Source organism: Clupea harengus, chromosome 9 (assembly GCF_900700415.2).
Source record: "Clupea harengus chromosome 9, Ch_v2.0.2, whole genome shotgun sequence".
Taxonomy (NCBI): Eukaryota; Metazoa; Chordata; class Actinopteri; order Clupeiformes; family Clupeidae; genus Clupea; species Clupea harengus.
Genome location: NC_045160.1, coordinates 1,624,805 through 1,637,811, shown reverse-complemented (window position 1 = coordinate 1,637,811; position 13,007 = coordinate 1,624,805). Strand labels below are relative to the sequence as shown.

Here is a 13,007-nt window from a genome sequence, read left to right as displayed (position 1 = left end):
CGCCTGTGTGTGTGTGTGTGTGTGGATGCACGCTTGTGTTTGTGTGTGCGCGCGCCTGTGTGGGTGTGTGTGTGTGCGGATGCACGCTTGTGTTTGTGTGTGTGTGTGTGTGTGTGTGTGTGTGGATGCACGCTTGTGTTTGTGTTTGTGTTTGTGTGTGTGTGTGCGTGTGTGGATGCACGCTTGTGTTTGTGTGTGTTCGCGCGCCTGTGTGGGTGTGTGCGGACCTTGTAAATCTATGTACATAGCGCAAAGGGCTGTTAATAATGTAACCAAATAAAAAAAAAAAAATCTAGATTAAGACGATTGTCTTTCTTTTGTGCTGTATATCAATATGTGATCAGCACTTGCCAAAGATTCAGATGTCCCCTTGAAATATTTGTGATGAAGTGTATGTTTTTGGACCATTTAAGATGTTGTGTTGAGTTGTGTCATTTATTTGCAATAAATCTTGTTTACTGTTGCTATTCACTGCTGTAAATAAACAAATAGTATCATATGCTTCCCAATGTCAGTAGATGGCGATATTTCACACTAGAAAAGCAACCGATTCTCAGTACTGCCATTCTTAACTACGACGTTAGGAATATATTTTTGCTGCGGTAGCTACGGTGCAGCACAGATGGTTATGTTATTCTGAACAATTAGCACGTGAAGAGAGCTAACAAATGATGGGCGATGGAAATGGATGATTTCTTTAAGAAACTTGCAAGCAATAACACCACACTGTGATCATATGAAATCAGATGTAACTGAAGATAAGTAATTCAGATGGGAAATGTGATAAAACAAATTGTCCTGTGTCTCTTGTAGTATGTTTGTAGGACTGTAAAACAGACTACACTTCGCACCTACTGAACGGATAACGGCAAACAACCTCATGTTACAATGAAATATTGGGAATAATTTGTCTGATTAGTGACATTTTACCTCCGTTCCTGTCCTTTTACAGTTTAATACATTAAAGCGTTTTGCTGCCGTGTATGCACTGGGATTTAAATGTGTTTGGCATATTTTAAAGGCAGTTTCGTGCCGTGTCACAGTTGGAACTGTGGTAAGATAGCACAGGTGTACTGAGTAACAAGAACTCTCAAAACCTCAGCACTACCTGAGCGAGGCGCTCGAGGCACGCAGTAAAATGGTCGTTTGAAACAACGAAGGCTCCCCTTGTTTACCACCCTATAGGTTCCCGTTCCACCTCCTCTCTTCTGCCTCTCCCTCCGTCTTCTCGTGATGCTGCCCTTCTGTGTTGGTACCATTCGCACTGGAGATTGGAAGTCGACGCGGAGCGTTTATGACACCGATATTGTTTACTTGTGCTGGTAGGTCACACATTTGTCATAACGCGTTAATTCTGAATTTTTAAGTTTAGGCCTGTGGTATGTGCTTTTCTGTGCTCTGATGCGTTTAAGAAAATACCAGAGGATGTCAAATCCATGTAGGCAAAAGGCTCATCTTCCTCCTCTAACTAACATTTGTTGAGCGGGCGTGTAATTTTTGTTTTATGTGGTGACACATCGCAGGTTAAATTGAATTTCCTCACCTTGTGCTAATAGCCTGTGATGTTGATGTAGACCTTACGTTTCAATTATCGATTCAACGAAAATACTGGCTTTGTTGTTTATGGAAGTAGAACATTTAGTTGTTGTCAATATTTGTATGTGTTTATTTATTGAGCCTTTTTACCTGTAACACCCATGATTGCTAATCGTGCGTTTAAGCGCGCCCGTGAGTGTGTTTGTGTGGAGAGGCTGCGTGCTGTCTCTGCCACTGAAGCTGTCATAATTCTCAGTATAGTGAAGAACACGTTAGCCCTGACTATGTTCTTGGAGGTGTTCAGTGGCGTGCTAGTCACGGGAAAATTAGTCAGTTATGAAAAAAAAAACTACCAAGATGCTTGATCATGATTCAGATGTAGATTTAGCAGCACTATCGATAATTATTACTGTATTTGCCGCTAGCTTAAAATATTTGGAGTGCACGGTTTTCTTTTTCGCGTGAAAACCAAAACGCGTTTATTTTCAGGAGTTTATCTTTGTTAATGATTCATCTATTTAGCTGAACTAGTTCTGACAGCTTCAAGTCCCCCTGATATACTCTGCTCCCTGACGAAATGAAATCAATACTCAGTACTCAATTTAATATAAGATGATTGAGAAGTAAAAAGAAGACCACTCACACAACAAGTAAATGTATTTGCAGGTTATACTTAAGTTTAGGATTAGGTTTAGGTTGTAGGAATGTGTATGTACTTTGCACAAGACATATGATCTCTATCATCATGAAAAGAAGGCAGAAGTGAAGTATATCAACCTCCACCACTGTCTCTGAATGCCTTCACACTGTTCTCCTCATCACCCTCTTCTCTCCCAAAAGCATTATCCACAGCTCCCTCTCTCTCTGCCTCTCTCTTTCTCTCGGTCTCTCTCTGAGCAAAGATGCCTTCTCATCTAATTACTCAAAGGAGCAGTGATAATAGGCCCATTTTCATAATGGTCTCTCCGTATTAATAGATGCTGGGACTCCTTTGTGGGAAATTAATTTGCCGATGTAATGGCACGGAGCTAAGTGTGCACAGAAAGGTGAACCAGCAGCTCACAAAGCAGTGTTCCAGCTCATTGACTGAAATCCAACTGTTTGTATGTTGTTGTAGATGGCTATGTTGCCATTCCCATTTGAGGATGATGACAGCCGTCCGTTTTCTATTGCACAAACTGCCATTTTTTGATGATTATATTGTTGGTGAAATGTTTCAAAAGCCAGCTTGTTTATGAATGCAGGGAAAGAGGGGTATATTTGCTCAATTCAGAAGTGTTAAGATTTGCCCAGGACGAGAATAATGTCAGACAGTGTGGCCTGGAAAGAAGTGTAAAGATCCCCAAGGCAAAGTGCCGTGGTCACTGTTTCTTCATCTCTGGTGTAGAGGCAGGCAGGAATTGAGCTGCGCTTGTGGACACGATAGAAACTACGCAAACCACACGAATCAGGTCTGGACATGCGTTTCATTTTTCACTTCTGAAGCTGTGAAGCTCATGGGTGCTGGACAGGGTCGTTCTTCTCTGCGTTTGGACCGGTGCCCTGAGACGTGCTCCAGATTTGGTGAAGCATTTTTGTTATGTCTGGGGAAAGCTGTGTTTTTGTTATTGTAGTATGGTTCATGTCAAGAGTGCCTTTCATGGCCCTGTTGGTCAACCTGACAACCTCGTGAAGGTAATTAGTGTGACTTTGTCAACATTTCCAGCACAGACATTTGAATTCAGAGAAATGAAAGTGCAAGAAAAAGTCATTACCTCCGTGCCTCACCTCAACAGGGCAGCTTATTAATGAAATCAGTGAGGCACGAAAGTAATTACTTTTTTTTGCACTTTAAATTCTCTGAATTCAAATGGCTGTGCTGGAAATGTTTAGGAGTGCCAAATAAAGGTTGTCACTAAAACAACCTCTGCTGCTTCTGCAGGTGGTTAATGGGTTGCTTTAGCCAGTGTGATACAGCGCATGAGCTTATTTTCCTGCAGAGTGGAGTAACTGAAACTGTTCTAATGACATGGAGCCTCACAGCCGCCTTACAGGCCTGCAGGAGCTCACAGCTGGCAGACCTCCTCAGTGACAGGCAGACTTCTTCATACTTTTATCCTCAAAACAATGAATCTGCCAGCGGGAATGTCAACGGCTAGTGGCCAGTGTAGTACAGGACCAGCCTGGGGAGAAATACCAAAACACATACGTGTTTCTATAATTAGAAGGCTGTTAGCTCTGTTCTCTCTCTCTCTCTCTCTCTCTGTCTCTCTCTCTCTCTCTGTCTGTCTCTCTCTCTCTCCCACTCCATATCTTTATACAGTACATCCCTGTCATTGTTTTTCTCTCTTTCTAATAGTCTCTCTGTATCTCTGTCTCTGTTCATACATATACCCCCCCCACACACACACACACACACACACACACACACACATCTTCTCTCTCTCAATCTGTCTCTCTTGTTGCGTCCTATCACATATTCTATTTACTTCTTAATGAACACATGAAACAGCACCAAACAAGCAGAACAGAACAAACCACTAGTCGTCATTGTACCGTCTTTATATAATACATTCTTACATAACACTAAATTAGGTGTTTCTATCAGCTGCGTGAATTAAACAGGCCACTGCAGTGTGTACAAACTCTGTCCTGACACTAGTAGGTAATGTCATAGTCATCGGGGTCTGTCCTAGGCACATTAGCTTGATTCAGTGCAATCACTATACATTACATGAGATTTCTTATACATCTCAGTGTTAGTTGTTTTCAGTATTAGATAGCAAGAATATAATTTATGTAATCATTGTTATTTATCACCTTTTGTTTGACATATTGGCTGATATAGCGTTGAATCGGACTATTGTAATGGTGCATGTTGTTGATTAAAGGGTACTGGGAAGAAATGATAACTGATTTTGAAGTGATGGGCATCAGTAGGGTGTTGCTGTGGGGAAAGCTGTAACAGGCTGCCGTCTTGACTGAGAGCGACTGGGAGACAAAGGCGATGAAAGGGTGGCGACAGAGACGGCGCAAGGCTGAGTGGGAAGGGTGGAGATGGGGGTGGGGTGGTGTGGACAAGGGGGTGCGGCCCTGTTTAATATTTCATGAGGTTCCTCCTCCAGTTTAGTACCCAGAGACTGCACAACAGTCTTTATCAATGTTCATGTGAGGAGGAGAGCAGGAGGGGGGCTTGTCACAAGGGACATGCTTAGGGCAGACATGCACAGCCACACACACACACACACACACACACGTACACACGTACACATAAACAGAAAGATTGCATGCTCACAGGAAAACAAACGCACAACAGATGTCAAGATGCTTTTCAATACAGACACACCTGCCAATATAAACAAAGACACGTGTGTGTATACGTATATATACACACACACACACACACAAACACGAGCGCACACATACACATAGGACATATGGAGTATGGTTCAGTCACCCATGTTGCCCTAGAAGGCTACATCGTATGATTAGTGAGCAGGTGCTGTGGGTCTGAGCTTTGAGCACAAGAGAGTAGTGGGGGGTCCAGGGGGGGGTCCAGGGGGAGGGGGGGCCCAGGGGTGGCTGCCGTTAGGGCTGTAAATTACCCCACCTCTGCTGAAGCCAACCACTTTATCAGCAGGAGCAGGAGGCTGGTCAAATACAGACTGAAGGAGAGAGGGGGAAGAAGACTGCAGATAGCAGTGGAAGAAGAGGGGAGGGTGCTAGAGAGTGATAGAGAGACAGAAAGAGAGTGATAGAGAGAAGAAGATAGAGAGAGAACTAGAACGTGAGAGAGAGAGAAAGAGAGGAAGAGAAGGTGGAAGGAACTAGCAAAGCCACAGTGAAGGCTTATAAGGCTGCAGCAGCATGGAGGCAGGCACAGACTGGACGTCTACTCAGGCAGCCATTGTGTGCTGTAGACATGAACGCCATCCAGAGAGAGAGAGAAAGAGATCTATCAGCTTGTCTCTCTATCGCCAGAAGGGGGTCTCCCATTCCACCCCCTCCTGCTGTTCACTAAGGGAAAGAGCGTACACATGCTGCGTGTGTGTGTGTGTGTGTGTGTGTGTGTGTGTGTGTGTGTGTGTGTGTGTGTGTGTGTGTGTGTGTGTGTGTGTGTGTGTGTGTGTGTGTGTGTGTGTGTGTGTGTGAATGTGTGAATGTGTGTGTGTATGAGTGTGTGTGTGTGTGTGTGTGTGTGTGTATGTGTGTGTTAACCACAGCTTAATGTCTCAAACAGTGGTGAGAGCCCACAGCTTGTGCTGAGGGGTTAACATCAGGAGGCAGAAGCATGATAGAGGGAGACGCCACAAACAGGAGCCTTCACTACCGTCTCCCTCACAGGGTCTCAGCATGGAGGCAAGTGGTGAGATTTGTTCCCTGTACCCTGGCTAGAGGGTGGCTTCAGCTAGCATAGAGTGCTTAGGTGCTGTTTGATGCTGCCGTGGGTCATGCTGATATTATGAGACCACTCACTGTTGTTTACTTGTGAAGAGCAAAATGCTAAGCTGCGTCAGAATTTCTCATTAAGAAGGTTTCTGTCGCTGTACATAAACGCGGGTGGTATGTTTGTGTCTTCAAATTGCAGTTTCCTTGGTTCCACAATCTTATGCTCAGTTAATATGACTGTTTGTTCTTATCTTTAATGAGGTTTCACAATGCAGGCAGTTGGTGTGCCTTGTGACTTAAAGACATCTACTGCATCATGTTTTTCTACTTTCCTCTGTATTTGCTGAAGTGTTCCCATCACACAGATGTTCCTACAATATACTGCTTAGGTGAGTGTGTGTGTGTGTGTGTGTGTGTGCGTGTGTGTGTTTGTCCAGCTATTTTTACATTGTTGACAAGTGTCCGCTTGGTCAAAGATCCTGGAATGGTAAGGCGGGATTTGATTAACGAAGGTTAGATGCTGAATTAGACTTGCTGATTGGAGGATAAGTGTAGAGATTCCCCTTGCAAGGGGCAGGAAAGTGTCTCAGAGAGAGATCTCCCTGATGAGGAACAGTGGGTAGAGCACGCCTTTTTACCCTAGACACTAGCGACCCTTCACAATCGAGAGAGGGCACACTTTTTTACCCTCAACACTAACGACCCTTCACAATGAGGGGAGATGCTGAGGGAGGTTTTCCCTCTGATGGACATTGGATATCCACTCAGCATGGACAGAGGAGATTTCCTGGAAGAGCCTCCGAGCTTCTGAGCCAGACTTCCCTTCCGGACAGATTGAGGCCCTGTCCCCTTGGCAACCTCTCTCTGGATGACAACTCTGTTCAGCGGGCTAATGCATTCAAATGGGCCCTTTTAGGAAACATTTGCAGCACAGATTAATTTTTCCTGGAGTAGTGACTGTAGATGTAGGTGGGTGTAGTGTGCTCTGTTCCTGTCTTCGCCTCATCTGTTCCCCATGGACTCTTGACAGTCATGAGTAGCAGACAGATCCTTTTGGCCTTCCCAAGGCTTAGCAGCAGAAGTTTAAATGTTAAAGTCACTATGGCGTGGATCTCTTCCTTCAAGGGATTTGTCAAATACAAATAAACAACACTGCTCTGCAGAGTGCCTCCGTTTGACTCTCTCTTTCTCTCTCTCTCTTTCTCTCTCTCTGTCTATCTCTCTTGTTTCTTCCCTACCAACCCAATGTCTCTCAGATCTCTCTTGTTCTCACTCTGTTCAAGAGAGGAATTGATCTTGAGGGCGTTTTACAAAAGGAAAAATCTCATGGGAGGAGCGCCCGTTCGTCTGATAGGTGCCTGTGCTGATTTTCTCCGGGGCTTTATTGATTGTGGCAGTGACTGGTGCAGGTGTTTGGAGGGTCTAATGACAGCATGATGACCCCAGCAGCCCCTGTGTTTGCTGCAGTCTAAATGCAGCTCAGCAGGCGTGGTGCACAAGGGTGCCTTGAGTTAAAAGCCGGGTGATTTAGGAACTCATTGTTTACAAACTGCCATGTCAAGATGGCATGCAATTTGTCATTTGCTGTTGGGACTTGTACGTTATGTACGGACCTAGCTCTGTTATGGAAATTGAGAATGCACATGCTGTTTGCAAATATACAGGGGCTAGGGGCATTACCCTCCATGGAAATTATGGAAGTGATAGCAATCAGATTCACCGTGGCAGAAACAAATTAATAATTTGTGAGCAGAGAGTAGATCTTATTTTGTGAAACATAATCTTGTATGCTGTCATGGCCAGCGCTTGAACGGAGGATAGGGGATGTGGGATGGGCAGGGTCTGTTCACTGAGTTCTGATTGATTAGCCATCAGTGTGCTCCGGCAGTGCTGAGGTGACACTCGTTTCACTTGGCTGGCATCCTGCAGGGCTATTGCGGCTTGGTGCTGTAATGGTTTGTTGCACATATATCCAAATCTCTGTTTCCAAGTATTCGTCCAAATGAGAGCAATGAGGTCAATTCTTTGTGTGTGTGTGTGTGTGTGTGTGTGTGCACGCTTACAAACAGACACACACACACACACACACACACACACACACAAAGACACAGAGACACACACACACACACACACACATCCACGTACATAGACTGAAGTCTTTGCATGTCTGATCTGACATGATAAGGAAGAGCAGAATGTGGAGCTCCTTAGTGGTCCGTCTAGCACATCCTCACAGTTCAGAGGTGCAAGCCACAGCTGGGTTATCACAAGTTATTCTCCTGTCCTGGGAAGTGCACCCTGGAGGGTAGAGTGAGTGTGATTTATATGAGGAAAGGAGGAGGAAGAGGATGTGTGAAAGAGAGAGTGAGAGGGGGTCGGCCTCCCAGGCTGAAGTGGGTGTTAACAAATGTTATACCCCAGTGACAAGACAGTTTTTTCTGATTGGCTGGCAGGTGTCCCGATATTTCTTTATAAGAAGACACTTATGAAGAAAATCAGGTAAGATGCTTATTCAAGGTTTTATATCAATGATCTAAAAACTTTGAGTGGTGGTAACTATAACAACCATTGAAATTGATTGAAAAGCTGCCCATTGATATTACAGGGAGTGTCAGTCAGTCAGACAAGCTTATGAGTGAAAAAAAATAAACTCATTCTCTCATTTTGCTAAGTGGTGTAAACACAATTAATTCTGTTAAATAACAAGTTATCGGGAGAATTAGCAAGCTGGCAAGCGGAAGGATTTAAGATCTGCAACAATAGAATCAATTGTGTGACCACGCAAACTATTTAATGTTATCCTTGTCGTTGAGTAAGGAATGTAGTGCAACAAATTAAACAGGTTGGCTTCTTTTTAAACTGAAACAAATGGCTCCTTTGAGGGCTATACATGCATGCCTGAATAATATGTGTGGCAACTGGGGTGTTCACCTAGATAGATGTTAGATGTTAGAGGTTAGATGTTTACCCATCTCAATTTCTTTGAGGTGAATGTTGTCGCTGGATGCTCTCTGGTTACTGCCACTGGACATGACACGGGCTGTTTAACAGGTTCAGTTGACTTTAAAGGCAATGTTCTATTGGTGGCTGACGCTCAATGGCAATGCTGGACGACCGAATCTGATGGCGGCTGTGTAACTTCTCAGTTAGACAGGAAATGTTCCATTCCCATCGCACTGGCGCAGCTTGTAATGCATTATTATCCTTTATTACAGTATCTTTGTCTAGTTTATTAGTATGAAGAGAGTGTGAAAGTATGGGAAATATTGGGACATCTTTACACACATTTACTAGTTTTTTTTCTGTCAATGTACAGCTTTAATCTTGTAAATGTGTGCGCTATTTTTCTTGCAAATTTATGATTTCATAATCTCAGAGAATATCCCAGTTGTTGTTCTTGGAATATTACCCCCCTCTCCCAGCTATTTTTTTTTAACCTACAATGGCCCTAATAAGACGTCGTACTCCTGATATAATAATGAATTCCGTTTTTTTCCCTCTGCCTCATTACATCAAAAATGGGCCCAAATATCAGCTCGTCTCTTTCTCCCAACTATTGTTGAATTTATGTTTATGTTAGCTCTCTGTAAAATAATTGAAAGGTTAAGATTAATTCTCACTGTGCTTAGTCCTGAGATGCCGTGCACAGCACAGGAAATGAAACTGCTGCACATGCCATCCAACGAACAGGATATTTGGATTATAATAAAAAAAAACAGTCTATAATATATTTGTCTCTCCTATTTTGTTGACAGTATTGCATGTTGATAGTCACAGTCAGTGTTTAATGATGTCAGTGCTGTCTCGTCATCGTCTTGTGTAAGTCATGGAATAAAAGGTTGTCGACGAACATATTTCGTCATAGTTTTTGTCAACAAACTTAACACTAATGTTAAGGCATGGAAGAAACTGACAGTTGTAAGGTGGGTGGGAACCCCCCTAAGGAATAAGTGAAGTCATTACAGAGTAATACAAAAGAGAAAATTCGTTTAACTGTATATGGGGCTGTCAGTGAGGTATACCCTATGATTCTATGCCTTAGTGCTTTACCCAACTCCATTGCTATGGCTGTATCGCTATGGTGATGGCTTTCATTTTAGTGTGCATTAAACCATGTTGTGATTAACAACTACAATCTGTATTGAAATACAATATGACTGAATGAGAAATGCCATGCCCCAAATAAGATGTTTTTCATGTCAAACATGTCTGTGGGTATATATACATATACAGAATTAGCATCTAAGGTGATATTTAGAAAGGCAGATTGTACTGCTGGAATTATAATTCACTTTGATATTATTTATTTTTGTCTAGTGCTATTAACTCTGAACATTGTCTTTGAGCACTTTACAGTGCCCAAGGCAAGCACATAGGTGATAGTGGCAAAAGGAAAAGCTCCCTATTGACCTGATGAAATCTTGAGCAGAAAGAGGGACCTTCTACCTACCTGAGGCTGGCAGGGAAAGAGATGCAATTAAGGGAAGGCTCAGGGAAGCAAGGGAGGAAGAGAAAAGATAGAACATGAAAAAAGAGCAGCAGATATGGCAGCAGATGTGACTGAGTATTTAGACCATAATAAGCACAATGCAGAAACGAAATGCACAAAGTGAACCAGGATGCAGGAGTCTGAGACGGGATTCTGGGATCTTATAGGTATTATAGCAATGCTGGTTGGGAGGGATGGAGCATGAGCGTTGAATGGCACAATCAGATTAAAATGCAGTGCCCTTTTTATGGACACAGACCCTGGCTCTACCACAGTGGGTCTGATCATTTATTGATGAGCCAGAAAGAGGTCAAGAAATCACTGGGTGGTCGTTTGCTGGGAGCTGGCATCAGGAATGAGGGCGGCTGCCCAACCCTCCCCTGTGACCTTGGATGGAATGAGCAGTTGATTGATGGAGGGGGAGGCCAATGAGGAGGACAGAGGAAGGGAAGGGAGGATGCACTTCTATGTTGCAAAAAAAAAACACAGGTTGAGGATGGGCTTCCCAATATGTATTCAATCCAAAGCAACAAAAACCTACTTATGACAAGCTAGTAGAATTATTAAAATGCTTAAAGTGTTGTGACCCTGATAAGGTGGAGATGTGAATGTCATTCATCATCACAATAGCAGGAGGGAAAACACGTGTTCTCCCTGCAGAGGGAGAATAGCAGAGACCAAGCCTGATCCTCCTCCTGAGCCTAAGCTGAGTTATGCTGAATCTTCTGTGACCAGTGAGAGCCCATTTTACTGCTGAGTATGTCCTCACACCCTGCTGAAAACGACTAACTATAGGGAAGCTTTTCATGGAAAGATGGATGGTATTTACATTTTGCATCTTAGCAAGAGGATTCTGTGTTTTGTGACCAGCTAGAATGTTTCCACTCAGGTTGAGCAGAAGCTGCCTGCACTTTGTCATTCTGTCAGTTTTTTTTTGTGTGACACGTTTGCAGTCTGTGCCTGTGAGTGAGACTGAATATGACTTTTGAATGTGTGAGTACTGCATGTTAGCATGTGTGCATGTCTAAAGGTGTGTGTGTGTGTGTGTGTGTGTGTGTGTGTGTGTGTGTGTGTGTGTGTGTGTGTGTGTGTGTGTGTGTGTGTGTGTGTGTGTGTGTGTGTGTGTGTGTGTGTGTGTGTGTGTGTGTGTGTGTGTTTGTATTCATTTGTGCATTCACTCCATAGACATAAGGAGCTCCAGAGCAATCAGCCTCTCTTTGTTGCCAATCAGCAGAAGTGGCTGACTGACAGAATCAAAATGCACCCGTCACACTCCTCTTGGCCTCTGTCAACAAATCAAAGCACACCGCTTTGTCTATCTATCCCAGTTCAGCAACAGCGGGTAACCAGTTGTGTATTCACAGTTAGATGTCAGTAAACTCTGATTTGAACTCCAGGAGAGTTGCATTATATTGAAAAATCAGCCCGTCCCCTAACCATCAAGCTGAATATTATGAATGCACAATCTGCAGGTTCAAAAGTTCTTTAGCCTTTCAATCTTTATCCAAATAGTATAAATGTCGCTGACAAGTTGATATGCTTGTATTCCCCGTTGTACACATAAATCTGCTGGCAAAAAAAGTCCACACTCATGTACTGGCAAGTGGGCGTGCTGCATCAAAGGTTTGAGATGCCCTCGGTGGAGGTGAGCCCAGATGGATTTCCTCTCCCGCTGCATTGCTGCGTGTTTGTGACACTGCATGAAAATCGACTGTGAGCTGGTCCCAGGATGTAGCCGGGAGTGTCACCTAAGCATGATTAATCGATCTATCAGAGCCGTTCTTGATGCAGAGGTTTCGGGTTTATGCTGGTTCAGATATTGCTGTGCTCTGCTCCCCTGAATACTGATGTATGTGTGATAGGCTACAACAGTCGGTGCCGATCTAAAAGAAAGCAAGCGTGCTTTTGTTTCACTACACAGAAAAGAAAATGATTTGAAGTCTGCATGAGCGTCTTAAAAGTGAAAGGATTTTTTCATTATCAGGTAATTTAAACTTGTAGTACGTCTAAACCTATGAACTATCTTTGATTACTTTAGTCTCACAGAGATGGTTGTCAGCAGCTGGTGACTGCATAAAGTATATTTGCCAGATCCTTTGAACAGAGCAAGATTTTCAATTAGATTTTTCTCATATATATATATATGTATATATCACTTTTACTATAGCTCTTTCTCTCTTACAGTAATCTTTCAACAGCTCAAGTAATCATTTGGAATGAAGTCTGTATTCCACTCTGCTAGGACATCATCAAGAATCACTGATGGCTAATGTCAAATAAATACATTACCAGATGCATGTAAAACTGCCCTGGAACATATTGTATGATCAAGGGAAAATATCCAGATGCTACAGAGTAGATTTTCTCGAGGACTGAACATGTTCAGTGGAACCAATGGGCTCTTGTTGTAAGTAGGTCAATTGGAAGATTCTTTGGGCTGTATGTGATATGAGCACTGCACAACATCAGGGATCCGGCTCGATGCCTGCTTTCATGATTTTTTTTTGGAAGTGCCCTCAGTCTCTCTCCCTGCACATATTAGACATCACAGAGGATCTTCATCCAGCGGAGCAATTAGGGATTTGCTTGAATCTGTCACACTGGTTTGCACAAG

The 13,007-nt window shown here is 43.3% G+C and overlaps 1 protein-coding gene across 1 annotated transcript in view; it reads left to right on the top strand.

The window, feature by feature from the left end:
* Positions 1-102: 102 nt before the first annotated feature.
* mtus2b (microtubule associated tumor suppressor candidate 2b) overlaps positions 103-13,007 on the top strand; it is a 51,826-nt gene continuing 38,921 nt past the window's right edge. The window contains exon 1 of the mRNA XM_042708789.1: positions 103-1,322. The gene's annotated coding sequence lies outside the window, so the exon portion shown is untranslated. The remainder of the gene's footprint in view (positions 1,323-13,007) is intronic.